A 20,127-nucleotide genomic window follows, 5' to 3' on the forward strand; every position below is an offset into this window, starting at 1 on the left:
CTTTAGATGTAGATATATATATTTTAAAGTGTTGGCTTAAACACAAGAAGTTATTCCCATCAATTGAAAACTGATCTAAACAAAATAACTGTGAAAAGATGAAATTTTGAAGGTGTTTCTATTGCGCTGGAATTGAAACAGACTCAAATTACACTTCATATATATATATATATAATATGTATTTACTAACTATAATGTACATATATGTGTATATATGTATAAACTCAGATAAAATCCATATATTTATTTACCTGTGATTTAATATTGAATTATTCATTTCTAAATCAGTTCTGAACAAAATGAGCATAGACTAATGTTTTGTTCATCAAGAAGTGAAGGTCACTTATCCATAATCAAGATTCTTCACATACCCCTCTGCACCCCCACCCCAGCCTCTGAGTACATTCTGAGGGTGTGGCTATAAAATGGGGCACAGCAGTGGTTTCTGCCTTCACCATTCCTTCCACCACTAATGCCAAGCCAGTAGAAAATAGAACTCCTCAAAAGAGGGGAAGGAAGGTGGGGAATATGAATATGCAGAGTCCATCTCCGTTACAGGTAAAAGGACCTTCATATCTTTGAGTGTACTCTGCATATTCACCACTCTTGGGATATTTTACTCAGTAGTGTACATATTAATTCAGATGAAGGGTAAGGAGTCTTAACTAAACAAAGACTGAAGCACTGATCTACCAAACTGCATCTGAACTATCTGCACTATCTAACAGATAATATTTACAAAAAGAAAAGGAGGACTTGTGGCACCTTAGAGACTAACAAATCTATTTGAGCATAAGCTTTCATGAGCTACAGCTCACTTCATCAGATGCATTCAGTGGAAAATACAGTGGGGAGATTTATATACATAGAGAACATGAAACAATGGGTGTTACCATACACACTGTAACAAGAGTGATCACTTAAGGTGAGCTATTACCAGCAGGAGAGCAGGGGGGAAAAAAACTTTTGTAGTGATAATCAAGGTGGGCCATTTCCAGCAGTTGACAAGATCATCTGAGGAACAGTGCTGGCGGGGGGTGTGGGGGGGGGGAAATAAACGTGGGGAAATAGTTTTACTTTGTGTAATGACCCATCCACTCCCAGTCTTTATTGAAGCCTAAGTTAATTGTATCCAGTTTGCAAAATAATTCCAATTCAGCAGTCTCTCCTTGGAGTCTGTTTCTGAAGTTTTTTTGTTGAAGAATTGCAACTTTTAGGTCTGTAATTGAGTGATCAAAGAGATTGTAGTGTTCTCCAACTGGTTTTTGAATGTTATAATTCTTGACATCTGATTTGTGTCCATTTATTCTTTTACGTAGAGACTGTCCAGTTTGACCAATGTACATGGCAGAGGGGCATTGCTGGCACATGATGGCATATATCACATTGGTAGATGTGCAGGGGAATGAGTCTCTGAAAGTGTGGCTGATGTGATTAGGTCCTATGATGGTGTCCCCTGAATAGATATGTGGACACAGGTGGCAACGGGCTTTGTTGCAAGGATAGGTACCTGGGTTAGTGGTTCTGTTGTGTGGTGTGTAGTTGCTGGTGAGTATTTGCTTCAGGTTGGGGAGCTGTCTGTAAGCAAGGACTGGCCTGTCTCCCAAGATCTGTGAGAGTGATGGGTCATCCTTCAGGATAGGTTGTAGATCCTTGATGATGCGTTGGAGAGGTTTTAGTTGAGGGCTGAAGGTGATGGCTAGTGGCGTTCTGTTATTTTCACCTACTAGAGAACAGGCCCAACAAAGAAAATAACAGAATGCCACTAGCTCTCTATTCATGCGAGAAGGACAAGGGAAGTAAGTGGGTGAAGGAATAAGCCCCCTAACAAGCATCTTTGTGACTTAGAGCATTAAACCACTCTAGATAGGACAAAGAAGGAATAATGGAACCTAGCGTCACCATTCTGAAGCAAATCCTTAGAATGTACTTATCTAGCTTCCTCAGTTCCAAAATTGGATGAGTCCTCCATCTTTCTTTGGAATTAGGAAATAGTGGGAATAGAACCCTCGATTCCTGAGATTTATGGAAACATCCTCTATTTCTCTGCTAACAGAAAAGTGATTTCTGTTCTTAACACAAACAAATGAAAGCGAAGGGAAAGTTGGTTTGAAGAGAGGGAGTCAAACTGGGTGGTGTAACTGTTCCTCATAGTGTCCATGCTCTTCTGCTTAGATGCCTTTGGTCCTGGCAAAATACCCAGATCCACAGACTTCTCCAGAACTGCACGAAGAGATTGCTTGGTGGATTTCAAGTTCCACTCCATGCTTCCCTGATCTACCAGCTCACAATCCAAATAATATGATAAGTCCACAGACAAGTGTTCAGTCTTAGTTTTTTTATTCCTTGGAACCAGAGGCCCTGGTTCTATGGAAGTTCCAGGCGTTGATCCTTTATCTTCCAGGCCTGTTTTCCTTGACACCGGTACTGGGTCAGATGATTTTGTTACCAAGTGCTCATTCTCTTTAGAACTGGAGCTTGGTGCCAAGGCAGACAGTTAATGTTGAAAAGGCTTCCTGGAACCAGAAGGGCTCAAAGCTGATCCAGGCTTCTTGTTTTTACTTTCCAGGGCCATAGAAACCTTGCATCCAGAAGTTCTTCTTGATCAGGCTTAATTGTAGAAAGAGAGCTTGGAGTCTGTTCTGCCTCTCTTTTCTGGCTCGTGGTGTGAAAATGCTGCAGATCAAACAATTGGAAGGAGAATGTCCTTCTACTAAACACTTTAGGCAGCGAGCATAGGCATCCGAATCTGGGAAAACTGATGAACTGATGAACGCGTATCTCTTAAATCCATGCTTTCCTCTTTTCAGATTCATCCATAAGAACAACAAGAACTAACACTGACATTAAAATATATCTAACACTATAAAACAACAAATAAGACACTATAACTATCTGAGGAATTTTGATCCATAGAAGAATCATATCCATCTGTGTCAACAATTGGAAGGACCCAGAGGTGGTAATTGCTACACATCCCCTTTCATAAACATGCCCTCAGAACGTGCTCAGTGACTGAGAAAGGGGGTAGAGAGGGTTGAGTGAGCAATTGACTAGGCACTTCTACTAGCACTCAGCCCGGCAGAAGAGTCTGCCCTATCTCGGGGACTCTCTTTCTGCCCCACCACCCCCACAAACATGATACAGTTCTGCGGTGATCTGGAAGCCTACTTTCGCCATCTCCGGCTCAAAGAATACTTTCAAGATAACACTGAACAGCACACTGATACACAAGTACCCTCCCACCAACAGCACAAGAAGAAGAACTCCACATGGACTCCTCCTGAGGGTCGAAATGACAATCTGGACCTATACATAGAATGCTTCCGCTGATGTGTACAGGCAGAAATTGTGGAAAAACAACATCGCTTGCCTCATAACCTAAGACGTGCAGAACGCAATGCCACCCACAGCCTCAGAAACAACCTTGACATTATAATCAAAGAGGCTGATAAAGGAGGTGCTGTTGTCATCATGACAGGTCTGACTACCAAAAGGAGGCTGCCAGACAACTCTCTTATACCAAATTCTACAGGCCACTTTCCTCAGATCCCACTGAGGAATACACTAAGAAACTGCACCATCTACTCAGGACACTCCCTATACTAACACTGGAACAAATCAACATACCCTTGAGCTCCAACAGGGGTTATTCTATCTACTACCCAAGATCCACAAACCCGGAAACCCTGGATGCCCCATCACCTTGGGCATTGGTACTCTCACTGAAGGACTGTCCAGATATTTGGACTCTCTACTCAGACCCTATGCCACCAGCACTCCCAGCTATCTCTGTGACACCACCGATTTCCTGAGAAAACTACAATGCATTGGTGATCTTCCAGAAAACACCATCCTAGCTACCATGGACGTAGAGGCTCTCTACACAAACATCCCACACACAGATGGAATACAAGCTGTCAGGAACAGTATCCCTGATGTTGCCACAGCACAATTGGTTGCTGAACTCTGTAACTTTATCCTCACACACAATTATTTCAAATTTGGTGACAATATATACCTCAAGACCAGTGACACCGCTATGGGCACCCACATGGCCCCACAATATGCCAACATTTTTATGGCTGACCTGGAACAACGCTTCCTCAGCTCGCGTCCACTCACGCCCTTCTCTACCTATGCTACATTGATGACATCTTCATCATCTGGACCCATGAGAAGGAAACCCAGGAAGAACTCCACCATGATTTCAACAGCATCCACCCCACCATCAACCTCAGCCTGGACCAATCTACATGGGAGGTTCACTTCCTAGACATCACGGTGCAAATAACTGAGGGTCACATTTACACCACTGTATACCAGAAACCCACTGACTGTTATGCCTACCTTCATGCCTCCAGCTTCCACCCTGGACACACCACACGATCCATTGTCTATAGCCAAGCTCTGAGGTACAACCGCATTTGCTCCAACCCCTCAGACAAAGACCAACACCTACAAGATCTTCACCAAGAATTCTCAAAACTATGATACCCACATGAAATAAGGAAACAGATCAACAGAGCCAGACGTGTACCCAGAAGCCTCCTGCTGCAAGACGAGCCCAAGAAAGAAACCAGCAGAACTCCACTGGCCAGCACATACTCAGCTAAAACCTCTCCAATGCATCATCAGTGATCTACAACCCATCCTGGACAACAATCCCTCACTTTCACAGGTCTTGGGAGACAGGCCAGTCCTCGCCCACAGACAACCTGCCAACCTGAAGCATATTCTCACCAGCAACTACACACCGCACCAGAGTAACTCTAACTCAGGAATCATAGAATATCAGGGTTGGAAGGGACCTCAGGAGGTCATCTAGTCCAACCCCCTGCTCAAAGCAGGACCAATCCCCAATTTTTGCCCCAGATCCCTAAATGGCCCCCTCAAGGATTGAACTCACAACCCTGGGTTTAGCAGGCCAATGCTCAAACCACCAAGCTATCCCTCCCCCACATGGAACCAATCCATACAACAAACCTCGATGCCAACTCTGCCGACACCATCACAGGACCTAACCAAATCAGCCACACCATCACCGGTTCATTCATCTGCATGTCCACCAATGTAATATACACCATCATGTGCCAGCAATGCCCCTCTGCTATGTACATCGGCCAAACTGGACAGTGCCTAAGTAAAAGGATAAATGGACACAAATCAGATATTAGGAATGGCAATATACAAAAACCTGTAGGAGAACACTTCAACCTCCCTTGACACACATTAGCAGATTTAAAGGTAGCCATCCTGCAGCAAAAAAACTTCAGGACCAGACTTCAAAGAGAAACTGCTGAGCTTCAGTTCATTCGCAAATTTGACACCATCAGCTCAGGATTAAACAAAGACTGAATGGCTAGCCAGCTACAAAAGCAGTTTCTCCTCCCTTGCTGTTCACACCTCAACTGATAGAAGAGGGCCTCATCCTCCCTGACTGAACTAACCTCGTTATCCCTAGCCTGATTCTTGCTTGCATATTTATACCTGCCTCTGGAAATTTCCACTACATGCATCCGACGAAGTGGGTATTCACCCACGAAAGCTCATGCTCCAATACATCTGTTAGTCTATAAGTTGCCACAGGACTCTTTGCCACTTCTAGTAGAACATTGCACAGTTCAACAGCCCTGGTCAACGCATATCCCAAGAGTGGAAATATGCAGAGGACACTTGAAAAAGAAAAATACTTACCTATATTCAGACATTTCTATTCCAAATGAAATATTCTAAAATACTAACCAGTGATTGTGAACATTAACAATAATACTTGTTTTTTCATAACATTCATTTTCTAAATCTAACAAACACTAACACGGATCTGGATTTTGAATTCTATGGTGTAGTACAATTATTTTAATTCCTGATGTTTACAACTTCTTAACTTTTTCTCACAACTACAAATTTCTCCTAAAAAAAAAAAGCCTGCTTGGCTTCTGGCCAGCTAACCAATGAAACACTAATCAAGATGCCAATAACTTGATTGCATAAATCAGTGGTGTCCAACTTGTGGCCCTTAAGGGAGACTCTGTTAAGAAGAAAATGTAGATTTGAGAATGAACTGAAAATGTGTCCCTTGCACCTCACTCTGTGACTGTGCAGAGTCTGGATCTTCCCTGTCACTACATGGAGGAGACAGGGGTCACTAAGCCCAGGATTGTAAAAGGTATTTAGGTGTTACGGTACTTGGCGTTGCAATGCCTAACTGATTTGGGAGCCTACATCCTAACAGCTATCAATGGGATTTAGGTTCCAAAGTTCCTAAATCCTGTTTGAAAATAAGATTTAGGCTCCTAAATCAATTAGGCATCACAATGCTGAACGCAACAACACACAAATACCTTTAAAAACCTGGGCTTTCTTCTCCAGTGGTCTCCCACTACTTCCCTGCAGACCTAAGAGAGGTTGCACTAGTGTGAATAGGGAGTGCTCAGAGCCACTGGTGTCTTCCCTGCTGCAGCTGCTCCCTCACCAGTTTCCCCACTGTCCACCTTCTGGAGGAAAGATAGTAGTTCTGGTTGCTCCACTGTCTGCTTCCCTGCTGATCGGCAGGATCCCCAGACAGAGCAGAATATATGACTCTGCCCAAGCTAGGAACGTGCCTAAAAAAGGATGACTCCCTTCACCCATGCCGCAACCCAGGAGAGAGGGGAAAAGAGGAGAAGTTGAGACCAAACAACGAGTTGAGGCTTCCTGATTCTCTGACCCAGCCAAGGTTACAGGAGTTTGGGCAGACTTCCCCACACCAGGGAAATCCTAAGTAAGGAACCTGTGGGAATGGATGCCAGAGCAAACAAAGGGAACAGAGCAGGACAGAATGCCTGCAGGACAGAACTTGGATCTTTCCGGAATAAATGTTCGACCATCCTGCTGAAAAGGCTGAGCTCCCCAGCATGAACGGATTAACTATGATAGTGATTCAGAGAAAAATCCTGCTTGGTGACTATTGCAAATCCCCATGTGCATGTTTTTAAACTTTAAAACTTCAGGGTTGTGATTTACAATGAACACAATGTTAGCAAAAAATGTTTTCAAGGGCATTCTTGGTTTGAAGAAACCAGATCTATGACCCACATTCAGTGGAGCTGTTCACTTACTGACCCTGGTGTCACATTACTGCCGATAACCATCTTCCCCAAACAAGACCACAAGTTTGGTAATAAAACAGTCTACACTGTGATCCCCATCAGCACAGATGAAAGACCAGAAGCTATAATTACATTATATTCTATTTGTAGACTTTAGGCTTGCAACAACAAACAATTAAAAACTAATTTCAAAAGGTGAATACTTATAGGGAAGAGCTCTAAGCACACTTGTGGCGGTATTAGACAACAAGCCTGTGCAAAGCACTCAATTTACTGCATGTTACAAAGATGTGTACATGCCCGTGTACCTAGAGGAAAGAACCACCTAGTGCTCTGTGCAAGCCACAACCTGAGGTCATGAAAACTGCTGATTGTCAAAGTACTTCTCAGATCCCTACCAATCCCCTGAAGTATATGCGAGTGGCAGTGACATTTTGAGCAGTGATGTGGATATCAATTTGAAGGTTCAAAATGAAGGAATACTAAATATAATGGCAGGCGTGCAACTGTCCAGTTTCCCTCCCCACTCTGAACTCTAGGATACAGATGTGGGGACCCGCATGAAAGACCCCCCTACACTTATATTCCACCAGCTTAGGTTAAAAACTTCTGAAACTTCCTTTCCTTGTCCTTGGATGGTATTGCTACCACCACCAACTGATTTAAACAAACATTCAGGGAGGGGCCACTTGGAGCCCTATCCCGCCAAGCCCCTTCACCCCCTTTCCTGGGGAGGCTTGAGAATAATATACCAACCAATAGGTTAACAAATTGAGCACAGACCAAATCTCTGGTTTTTAGGACACTGAAAATCAATCAGGCTCTTAAAAGAAGAATTTTATTTAAAAAAAAGTAAAAGAATCACACCTTCAAAATCAGGATAGAAGATAACTTTACAGGGTAAATAAAAAGATTTAAAATACAGAGGATTCCCCTCTGCTCTGCTCTGACTCTGCTTCCCAGTTACAAAACAGGAATAAAATTACCTCTTAGCACAGGGAAAATTCACAAGCTAAAACAAAAGATAATCTAACGCATTTCCTTGCTATTACTTACAATTTCTGTAATTTTAGATATATCATTTCAGGATCTTTTTAGGAGCTGGTTTACCTGCTTGGTCTCTCTCTTTGTCCCGAGAGGGAACCAACAAAGAGAACACAAACAAAGCTTTTCGCCCACCCACCCACCCCAGATTTGAAAGTATCTTCTTTTCCCACTGATCCTTCTAGTCAGGTGCCAACTAGGTTAATTGAACTGGCCAGGAGGGATTTTATGTTACTGCATACATAAGGGTTATTACCCTTCCCTTTATATTTATGATACATACCCCAAATCACAAAAGGTGCTGGACAGCCTGTTCCACGCTGGCTGTGATTTCTTCCTGGAGCTTTAGGAGAAAACAGAGTTAATAAGACACATGCACCTTTAGATATACTACCGATTATATAAAAACTAACAATATTTCCTACATTTCAAGGATGATGTTAACCAGTTGATTCTGGGAAGTTTTCACAGGAGAGTGCATCAGCCACTTTGTTAGAAGCTCCTGAAATGTGTTGTATTTCAAAATCAAAATCTTGGAGAGCTAAACTCCACCAAAGAAGTTTTTTGTTATTTTCCTTGACAATATGAAGCCACTTCAGCACAGCATGGTCGGTTTGCAGGTGGAAACGCCGTCCCCAAGCGTATGCGTGTAGCTTTTCGAGAGCGTAGACAATGGCGTAACATTCCTTTTCGGTGATTGACCAGCGGCTTTCCCTCTCAGACAGTTTTTTGCTGAGATACACGACAGGATGGAATTCTTGATCTGGTCCTTCCTGCATTAAAACTGCTCCCACACCACGCTCAGATGCATCTGTGGTTACTAGGAAAGGTTTGTCAAAGTCTGGGGCCCTTAGCACAGGGTCAGACATGAGTGTCGCTTTAAGCTGGTTAAAGGCCTTCTGACACTCTTCAGTCCACTGAACAGCATTTGGCTGTTTCTTTTTGGTCAGGTCTGTCAGTGGGGCAGCGATTTGGCTGTAGTGTGGTACAAATTGCCTGTAATATCCAGCCAAGCCTAAGAAGAATTGGACCTGTTTCTTTGACTTTGGGACAGGCCACTTTTGGATATCATTCACTTTGGCCTGTAGGAGGTTGATAGTTCCTTGACCCACCTGGTATCCAACGTAAGTCACTCCGTTTAGGCCTATTTGACACTTTTTAGCTTTAATAGTTAGTCCTGGCTCCCTTATGCACTCGAAGACTTTCCGGAGATGCTCCAGGTGTTCTGCCCAGGAATCAGAAAATAGGGCCACATCGTCAAGATAGATGACTGCAGATTCTCCCAGTCCTGCTAGGAGACCATCTACAAGTTTCTGGAAGGTGGCTGGTGCATTTCGCAGCCCGAAAGGGAGCATATTAAATTCATACAGCCCTACATGGGTGATGAAGGCTGACCTTTCCTTGGCGGATTCATCTAGTGGTACCTGCCAGTACCCCTTGGTTAAGTCCAAGGTAGAGATGAACTGGGCCCATCCCAGTTTCTCTGATAGTTCATCTGTGCGTGGCAATGGATAGTTGTCTGGACGAGTCACAGAATTTAGCTTATGGTAGTCCACGCAAAAGCGTATTTCCCCATCCAGTTTGGGAACTAGAACCACTGTTAGAGGGGTGGATTACTGCCCATCCCAACAACTGCCCATCCACTGTTAGAGGGGTGGATTACACCCATCTGTAGCATGTCCTGGATTTCCCGTTCTATAGCAGTTTTGGCTTGAGGAGCCACCCAGTAAGGTAAAGTTAAGTAAATAAAGACACGGGTGTTGCACAACCCTGAGGCCTCTCTGAGCCTTACTGGGGAGGGCAAGTGTGCCCCAGGAAGAGGGACAGGTCATGAACCCTGTTACAGACCTGAACTGCAACTTTAGAAATTCCTGGCATATATATTTAATTTTTCAAACTCAGTGTAGCACTAGCCTAAGTTTATGCATTTGCTATTTTATAAGGCCAAATCTTCCAAAGTCTGAGACTAACATGCAAAAAAAAACGCAACTCATCTGAGCACACATGCACCTATGTTTGTGTGCAAAAACACTCTTTGTGCAGGCAAAAAGTTAATTGGAGACCAAAGTTCAGTGGATAAGTATTTGTTTACATATGCAGTTAATCTGCATATTCAAATATGGGTTTGTCAAGCATAATTACTCCACAAGGTGCAAAACGGTGAAGAGTCACACACCAAAGCTCCATTTGATGTTACTGAAAATGTTAAGATATGCTGGTCTGAAGTAGCAAACATCTGGATTCTGCCTAATGAGATCTTCACTTCGAGAGGAGAACTATATTCACCTTATGAAGTTTTCATTGGCCCGAATAGTGGAGAAAGTCAGTAAAAAAGCATATCTGTTACTTATTGGCGCTTATAACAACTAGGGATGCTACTTGGCAGTTAATCTGCTGTGTTTCGGCAGTAAACATCTGTAGTAAATAACCCATGCCTACAAATCTTCTGATTCATTAAACAGAGATAAAGGCACATAGGGTTGTTAAAAATAGACAAACTTAATTTAAAAATACACTATTTTCAAATCTGTAATTAAAGTGCTGTAGCCAATCTAGTGTATTTCAAACTATTCCTACCATGCCTTCTTGTAAAACCATACCATGTTTCATCAAAAAAGGAAAATCTCTGGCTGATACTGCTTGATATTTCTTAACCCACTGGTGCCAAGCATAACTAAATTATATTTTCATTATGTTTCACATTCCACTTAATATTTGTACTGTCTGACAAAGTTTCCATAGGAAAAAAACCAGTCATTGTACTCAGCAACAGAAATAAAGAGCGGGGAAGAGTATATTAAAAAGCATACGTCAGTACTATAATTTATATAGGTTACAACAAATCATGTTGCGACACCTTTTGGGGATGTTTTCACAGGAGCACCTATGAGTGCCCACAGCAGCATAAGAATAATAATATTTTGATTAGGATTTTTCATCTCTGGCTTTAACTATAAATCTTTCAATACATTCAATTTTGAAGTTATATAGTGGCATTAAGGTCTTGTTTCCATAACCGTACCCATATTGGTCACAGTGTTGCCTCCTGTGCATATGAATGTCCTCGGGTATCATTTTAACCTGTGCAGAATAATCCCATCACTTTCTGCTTCTGATTGGGGTGAACATATCATGGAAGCTGATTTAGACAGTGTTTGGCACTGCTACTTTTGACCCCAGCTATAGAGAGGAAGTGGAGATGCCACATGGAAATGAAAAATTGCACCTGTACTCGCTTGTATTATCTGAAGGTATTTTGAACCATCAAATTTGATCCATCAGGTTCAATTTGAATTTGATTTGGTTCAGGTCTTATTTGTGGGTCAATTATCTGGTCAGTTTTACACATCTCTAATCCTTATGCATTTATATTTTTTTATCTAAGCATGTGTATCTCCCATTCTCTCATTTTACAAAGCTCTTGTGCTAGTGGGATGGAGCATGGTCTTGTGCTTTAACCAGAGGAATGAGAAGGCTTGAGTTCCATTGATAGGTCTGCCACAGGATTCCTGAGTAAATCACATGCAAGGCAATTTTCAAAGGGGCATATAACATAGAATTGGAACACTTGGTTGTGGAAGGAGAACCAGTGTTCCTAGTGAATACAGCATTGGACTAGGAGTCAGGAGACCTAGGTTCCATTCCTGGCACTGCCACTGATTTGCTTTGTGACCTTGAGCAAGTCACTTCACCTCTCTCTGTCTCAATTCCCCACCACCACCCTTTGTCTGCCTTGCCTTCAGGGCAGGGACTATCTCATGCTATGTGTCTGTACTGTGCATAGCATATCTGGGCCCCAATCTCAGCTGGGGTCTCACAGCACCATTGTAATATAAATCACAATTATTACATGGAAACACCTAAACTTCAGAGAATTCTCAAAGCTCAGATTTGGTGGTCCAGAAGTTCTGAATATGCTCTAGCCACCAGAGCTCCTGGGCACTCTGAACACTCAACTAGTTTCAGTCTTGGGAATTTTCAAAAGACAGCTGTCACATTAGGGTATGGTACCCAGCTACTGCTATACCCACTAGCTGCCAAATGCAAAAATGTCCCTTCACTGCTCTTGGACCCTCATCAGAAAGCCAAGAAGGCTCTTGGTCATACCCAAGAACCATACATGATACCAAAAATGCAGATGCTGCTTGGGTGAGTTTTGGATGGTTCGTCACCTTAGGCCTATTACACCCGCTGAAGAAATGTTTTAGGACAGGACTGTATGCCAGGTGAGACTACTGCAGCATTCTGCTACCCCAAACTGATAATGTTTCAAATAAAATTACAAGGACACATCAGGAAACATCCAGTGTCCTCTGTATTTTGGTCCAAACATCATACTGAATATGGGGACACCGGTGAGTTCTGCTCTGTGGGATAGGAGGGTAATGGGTGTCTCTCTGTCATATGGGCAGACACTGAGGAGACACTCCTGTTATTAAAGGCACAGAAACATAGGGATGGGACTTGCAGAGAACTCTACTCAAAATTCTCAGGCTGCAAGGAATCAACTCTTTGTCCTATACAACGAGTTACAGCTATATGTGCTGTGAAGGTCCATACAAAAGTGATGCAAACTCCCATCAGCAGACTGGTAGCATCAGCAGGGGAAAGGTACACCAACCAGTTGTTTTGAAAAAGCAGCTTGGCACCTGCATTAAATACCATGAATTTGTGTCTCTCAGAAACAAAGATTGTTTCTGATGTTCTTTGTATAAACTTTCCGACAATTAAGAGGAAGTCTTGAGGCCTGACAGGGGGAGTGTTGCTGAGGTCAGGCTGTCAATCCCACACCTTTCATCAACACTAAATTCAACATATGTGGGGCAGGGGAGAAAACACTTGCCTGAATATAGCAGTGATTTCTTTGAATTATGTTGCAGTTTTACAGAGCTCAGTATGGGTAAGATTTATGGCTAAGGCCAGAGTTGGAAAATACAATCATAGATTATCAGGGTTGGAAGGGACCTCAGGAGGTCATCTAGTCCAACCCTCTGCTCAAAGCAGGACCAATCCCCAATTTTTGCCCCAGATCCCTAAATGGCCCCCTCAAGGATTGAACTCATAACCCTGGGTTTAGCAGGCCAAAGCTCAAACCACTGAGCTATCCCTCCCCCCATATATCATTCTTGGGCTGCTGTGCACAACCAGAGGTGCTCGTTTGAGACACCAAAGAAATTGTTGCTCCCAAGTAAGGGTAAGTTTGCACAGCTCTACTTCAACACATGAAGCTAGGTAAAATCCATGTCCCGCAGCATTGTAAGTCTTACTCTGTATTACAGGAGACGCTTTAGCAGCAAAAGCTGGGATCAATTTGACATCAGTCAAGAATTCCTGCTGTTAATAATATTTCATTAAATTTTAAGGAACTCACAGCATGTATCTGGTACATGTATCTGGACAGGTGGACACCAGACGGCAGTAAGGCACTACAATAAATCTTTAGTAAACTGGGTCCCATATTACAGCTATTGCATTTTAATTACTATGATTATTTTACATGTATTTACAACATAAATTGTGTCACCACAGCTGTGTTATTTATTGCTTAATTAAAACAAAGATGCCTTACACTTCTTTTTTCTTTCTTGAAGGAAATTCCTTCCACCTGCCCTTCCCTGCTGAAAACAAAATGCATGCAATTTCTGTATAAATAATAGCTTACAAATGGATTTGGAGCCTAAGAGACTGCCCATGATGCTGTGACTTCGTCCCTATCTCCACAAGAGAGAGGGAGGGAATTTAGTGCAGTTCCTCAAATACGAAAATATTATTGCCAAAAAAGGTTAGAATAAAAACATATCTATTGCCAGACTTCCATTATTGCACATGAAACAATAACACTGTTAAAAAGTCTTAGTAGATTAAAATATGACAAGAGATAATAAATTGGGAAAGTTTTAGGAGGGACTTTTTTGTTGTTTTTGAGCAGCATCTAAGGATTCTGTTATTACTGGTTTTCTAAAATGTGTTTTATACTACATTTGGCAGAGAAGGACAATACATTAAAACAACAAAAACAAAATTATGCAACAGAATAGCCATTATTGGAATCGTCACACATTTTACTGTCAAATACTTTGGAAGTGTGCTATTTTTGCACCATTATTTGTATTTATTAAAAGTTATAAATTAGCCAAAGGGATCTGACTAGCACCATCAGTACATTAGGAGAAAAATAGAGACAATTTGACTTTGGCTTTCAGCAAGTGGGAGACAGTGTGGCCTAGTGGACAGAGCACTGGGCTGGGACTTGGGAATCCTGGCTTCTATTCTTAGCTCTGCCACTGGCCTACTGGATGATTTTGGGGAAGTCACCTGCCTCTTTGTGACTCAGTTTCCCCATCTGTAAAATGGGAATAATGATACTGACCTCTTTGTTGTCATCTTGTCCCACAATAATCATATCATGCCATAAGTGCTGACTCCATGGGTGCTTCGGGGCTGGAGCACCCATGGAAAAAAAATCGTGGGTGCTGAGCACCCACCGGCAGCCAGCTCCCCTCCATCGCCCCACCCTACTGATCAGAGTGCCCTACTGATCAGCACCTCCCCCTCCCTCCCAACACCTCCCGCCTGCCGCAGATTAGCTGCTCTGTGGTGTGCAGGAGTCTCTGGTGGGGGGAGAGGAAGGAGTGAGGATGGGGCACGGTTCGGGGAGTGGGTGGAATGGGGCAGGAAGAGGCAGGGCAGAGGTGGAGTGGGGGCGGGGTAGAGGCTTGAGGGAAGCGGTGGAGTGGGGGTTGGCCATGGGGCAGAGCCGGGAGTGGAGGGGGTTGAGCACATTAGAAAGTTGGCACCTTTGTATCATGCTATGAAGTTCAAGAATGACTTTGGTGACTATTACAGGGTCCTTTGTAAGGGCTTGATCCAAGGTGTCAAATCCAAAGTGCATCACTTCCTTACAGCAACACAGTCAAAAGCAGATGTTAAAGCCTGTGCCCATCACAGCTTGCCAAGTGGATAGATTGGTTCCATCTCTATTGATTTTAATTCCTGCAGCATGCCTTGCCTGCAGTATCACATGAGGGGATGTTATTTGCCAAGATGCTTTGATACTGATCAGAGGAACTTTTATCTTTCAGTCATTTGTTTCTGACTTCCTTTCTAAAGTGCTTTAAGATCTACTGATGAAAAGCACTATATAGGAACCAGGTATTATTGTCAGGGGTTGCATTTCAGCCAGGCAGAGCTCAGCTTGGGAGGTGGCTGGGGGTAAATGTGGCTTTATGCCATCTGCTCCTGGGGCTGGCCAGAGACTACAATCTACACAGGAGCCAGCATAGGAGCTACTGTGGTGGGTCTATGCCACTGTAGGATTCTTCCATGCTTGAGGAATACTCTAAGGGCAGGGTCAGTTGGCATCATATCAGCTTTTCTTACGACGTAGCTGATGATCTTGTCTAGGCCTGTAGACAAAGAGTTTACATTGTAAGCAGATAAAGACAGGGAATGGATGTAATTTAAGCAAGATGACTGAATGCTGGTGTTTAGCATCTACTTATTAGTTCCACATTTTCAAACAATCACTTTTTATCAGTATAACTGTAATACTTGGTGCCAGAATTTTATTTAGTTCTTTCATGGGAGAATGGGAGGCAAGACAAAAAAATTAAATAAACTTAAAGTCTGTAGCTAGTGTGTTTACTATATCTTGTATTTCTTCATATTTACTGCATGTAACACTGCTCATAAAATTAAGCAAGGCTATTCTTTCCTCCACTGGGTTTTCAAGGTATTGTTGGGACGCTGCTAACTTATTGAAAATGAGTGCACCCATTTTTCCTGCAGAGAGGAATCTGTTTTTTTTTTTGTAGAGCAGCAGGTATATTCTCTATATAATAAGATTCCAGGATTGTCACTCTGAAGCCTGGAATATAAGCTGAGTCCACGTGAAGCGATGGCAACAGCTACCAGTATGATTGAGAGCTTTTTGTTCAGAATATCACCAGGTTCAATCATCACTGGAATTCACAGTCCGTTACCGTCTAATTTTTAAGTTATCCACCATTTTGACTTTATGAATTACACCCATGCATTGTACCTCTACAGTAAGGCATGTATCTATGCCATGCCAAGAGTCTAGACCTTTGTGACATCAGAGGCAACTCAACCAATCATCACCCTTATTCTATAAGTTATTTGTATGTAACAGTTTAATTGGTTGTATGAAAGAGACTGTACAGATGGTAGATTACTTGGCCTAACTGCCACCCGTGTGACAGAATGGGCTTTCAACTACTAGTTACTTGCTAATTTCTCTTTCTCTTATGTGTTACTTTGATTTCTGCTTTGCTGGATGAAGAGTTTATTGCTGCACAAGGAAATGTTTATGTGTATAATCAGATTTACACAGGGGCTTTATGAAAGCAGATATCTTAATAGAATGCTATGACTGCAGCTATCTCTAGCCTTTGGCCATTAATTGCAAGCCTTAATTAGACTTTTGCCCAGACTACTTTACCTTGTTTTTAAGGCCCCAATCTAGCAAAGCTCTTAAGCATGTGCTCCACATACACACGGGTAGTCCCACCGAAGGCAAGGGCAATACTCATGTATGTAAGGTTAAGCATGTGCTTAAGTAGTTTGCTGGATCAGGACCTGAGTCTCCTACCACTTGCCTCATTTTATGAGACACCATTAACCTCTTTAGGCTTCCAGTACCACTCTAACTTCTTAAAGGAAGCAGCAGCCTCCCTGAAGGAGGCTTGGAATACATTAATGTTAAATGTACCTTAAGAGTTTTTAATCATTCTGGATTTTTCTAAAAACACTGAAGTCTTTAGAAAACTTTCTCCAGGGATTCCGCTTGAGATTTAGCTTCCTTACATTTTTGTAACTGTAGAAGTTGACATTGTCCCTTAAGCATAAATAACACAGGGGCTGTTCTCCATGTTGAACAGCTTCCAAGAAAAATGCACAAATCAGAGGGGTCATACAACAATCAAGCATTCTTTATGTTAAGTATAAAAAATCCGTAGCATATGGAAGTGGAGTTAAAGAAGTTGAAGTGAGCCTTCCTCTGGATTTTGACTGCAGGTGAGTTTTAATGGACTAAAGAAAAAGTATTCCTTTTCACTAGGAACCGTGTGGAGACAGTACCAACTCAACCGTGCTTTACTCCTTCGTAGAGGTTAAACTTGAAAGCAGAAGTAATGCCAATAATGCTGTAAGCAGTTCTTCCCTGATCTTTATATGACACATGCCCTGGTTTGGACTTTAAGGGCAGAAGATTCTGCCACAGACATACAATCTACTCAGTTTGCTTTTAGAAAACTAGAATGTCACAAGCAACACATGATGCAAGATGAATGACAATCCTGCCATCTTCCCTATATAGGACGCGGGGGGGGAGAGTTTTGATGTGAGAACAGCCCCAATTACTCTCTTAAATAGGCCTTAAATTTTAGGAGTTGGCAGAATTAATGGGCCATATTTCAAATTCCAATTTGGTATGTTTAACACTTACTTTGAACAGGTGTGAATGACCATACAAGAGGCAAGGCCGAGGAGAATCAGGTCCTGTATATTCAAATTTATTTTCACATACGGATGAATGAAGTGCTTCTGAGAAGACTTGAGCAAGCTTTGCTCATATGCGGAACCAAACCTTGTACTCGTTAGGACTAGGTATTGAATAAGCTGTTAAAAGTTCTCTTATTGCAAATGCCCTTCTGCCCTAGTGTTCTGACTTCTGTTCTGCAAGAAATGGCATTGCCACAGATGGACCATTTCAGCAAAGCAAAGGACCAAGCAGTTTACAAACAGCAACTTCAGGACCTTTAAATTCAGTAGAAGAGATATGGAGATGAAGAGAAAACTGAAACTATGTCTTCAGTGAAAAAATGATTTTTTTTTTTACTGTGGGATAACTAATGCACATTAGCTATCCCACTGGTAAAATCCTAGTGAAGTAAGGTGTTGTGGCTTTTACTGCTAGTTAGGCTAAGCAAGATCAAACACTGACGGAGTTACAGAGTTGACCTCATCTAGCTTCAGAGACAGAGGCAAAGTGTAAAAAACTACAGTGCTATGTCTCCACTAGGATTTTAGAGCAGAATAGATCATGCATTTTAGTTATCTCACAGGAGGGAAAAATCATTTTTGGTAGAGAAGCCAAAGCCAAAGGAGAGAACCTCAAGTTCAGGGATAGGTGAAATGTGGTGTTCAAGAGAGGAGAAGAGAATCCAAGGGAAGAGCAGAGGAAATAAGGCTAGATGGGATATAGGAACGCAAGAGAGGAAGAGGCTTACTTCATCGGGATCTCTGATACCTTTTTCTCCTCACCACATTTTCCTCTTTAAAGCCCAAATACCTGGTACCTCTCATCATTATTAAGGCCATGATCTTCTAATCTGTTCCATGTGGGCAAACCCCAGGACCTATGGAGAGCCCTTTATGACTTAAATGGAGCTCCACTCAGGCCTACTGGTGCACCCATGCTATCCCCTTGCAGAACTGGGGCCCTATATCATGGTGACACCCAAAACACAGAGGAAAGCATAATCCCTGCCTTGAAGATTACATAATCTAGCCAAACAATCACAGGCAAAGAATGAGGGACAAGCGTATAACATACATGCCGGGTCATCTTGGATGATGATAGGCTTATTTTCATAATTATATGGTTTTCTTTTAGTAAGCTAAATATATTAAATTCTCCTTTCCCCATCACAATTCAGCTGTCATCTTTTCACCAGACTAACTCTCTTCTTCACATTCAGTGCCCATGTGGTCCTCTAACCCTTCCCAGCCTATGTATCAGCAATTCATTCATGATTAAATATATATTTAATGTACTAAACTAGATAACATAGGCAAGTAGTTTCTTGTAAGATTCCCAGAGGAAGTGGGTCTTCAGGAAGGATTTAAATGGGGAGAGTGTAGCAGCTTTGGAGAACAGCTCAGGAAAAGCATTCTGGGCATAGAGGGAGCACCACACAAACAAGCAGAGATAGTTGTGGGAGAAGTGGACCAAGTAGGGCGATACAGCTGACATCATTTATGAAGCAGAAGGGTAACTCTGATGAAAGATAGGTGGGACAATAATTTTTGTCTAATTACAGTTGGTAGGTATGCAAACCAACAATGTCTCACTTTCTGCTGCTAGAACAGTCCAGTTCCATAGTTAATCATCATGCAAATTTGCTAGATTACTAATTTAACAACCTTGAAATGAAAGCAGAACAAACTGCTTTTGCCAGTCAGACACGGCATCTGCTACCAGGTATATAAAAAAAGTGCAAGCAATTTAGACTTTGCATGATTGTTACTTATCTCTTTGCTGTAGTTCTGTAATCATAACATAGTCAGATTTCACCAGACAGATTCGTCACCTATCTTTCAGTACAAGACATCCCAGCAATGCCTGACACCTGTCTAAAGCTGCCATTCCCAATTATCTTTATCAATGTGGACTGCTGCGGAGGCAATATCAGTGTCTTTTCCCCGTACTCATTCAACCTGTTTGATGAGAGAACTGGTGACTTAAGCAGCAAACTAAAGCATTGCAGATTCTTTCCATTTATATGCACCACTAACTGCACCTCATTCAAAGAACAAATCTCCAATTACTTCTTAATCCCTTCTCCCTTAATGAGGATTTCCAAATGCTTTTCTTTCAACAGCACTATCTTCTCTGCATCAGGAAGTGCAGGCATTCATGGTTAAACCCCTGGCTCTGCAATATCATGGCACTTAATCACATCACAAAATGGCTAACATCATCTGTGTCTTGACATCACACAATCTCAGAATGTCTAATCCTGAGAACAGAAATCAAATACTTTATCTTATCTCAAAGAAAATGCTAGGTTGAAAGAAAAGCATGAAAGACAAAAGTAACAAGCACTGTAGTGGAGTTTAAAAGATTAAGGAGAAATAGAGGCATATTGTTTTTGTAGAGGGTTTTTGGTTGGTTGGTTGGGTTTCTTTGGAATAGGGATGAAAGATGTGTTTGGAAATACATTGCAGTATAATACAGCTTGGTTAGTTT

This window comes from Chelonia mydas, chromosome 2 (assembly GCF_015237465.2).
Source record: "Chelonia mydas isolate rCheMyd1 chromosome 2, rCheMyd1.pri.v2, whole genome shotgun sequence".
Lineage (NCBI taxonomy): Eukaryota > Metazoa > Chordata > Testudines > Cheloniidae > Chelonia > Chelonia mydas.